This window comes from Hyperolius riggenbachi, chromosome 1, assembly GCF_040937935.1.
Source record: "Hyperolius riggenbachi isolate aHypRig1 chromosome 1, aHypRig1.pri, whole genome shotgun sequence".
Classification (NCBI taxonomy): Eukaryota; Metazoa; Chordata; class Amphibia; order Anura; family Hyperoliidae; genus Hyperolius; species Hyperolius riggenbachi.
Genome location: NC_090646.1, coordinates 480632272 through 480632980, shown reverse-complemented (window position 1 = coordinate 480632980; position 709 = coordinate 480632272).

Here is a 709-nt window from a genome sequence, read left to right as displayed (position 1 = left end):
GTCCGCAAGGAGAAAAGCGCAATATAAATGTTATTTGTCTTGTCTTATATTGTCAAATTTATCACTAGGAACTATAAGGACATTTTCTGTCATTATGTCTTCTCTTTATTGAAATAAATAATCTTTAAAAAAAATAAAATAAAACTGGAGAATATCTTTAAAATAATTTTAGGAGAAGGGAGATTAACAATTGTATTTATCTCATCAGTTTATTTTCACCTTGGTAAGATTGTGTAATCAATGGGCACCTTAACGAAATACCAAATATATGTAGTAAAACGTTAAACTGAATACTTGGAATGGATACTCCCTTGCAATTTTTCCCTGAGAGCGATGGGAAATTTCGCATTGTTCGATCATTTCTAGGATGTCCGACCTGCTTCTGATGGAGAAAGGAATCGATTTTGACATCATTACTGTACAAAATCAATCCCCTTCTCAATCAGAAGCAGATCAGACATACTGGAAGTTATCGAACGACTGCAAATTTCTAGTTAAAATTGCATGGCGTGTACCAGCCCTTAGGTAGTCTTCATAGAGCATGGATAGTGGCAAGATTGTATCTTTAGTTGGAGCAAAGCTTCACAACAGAGGGCAGAACAGATCTATACCGTACCTTGGAAACTATAATCATCAGTATTTGGATAGAAACATAACAAAAAAACATGACAAAAGGACTTTCCTGCACATTTAAAAAAAATGGTGACAA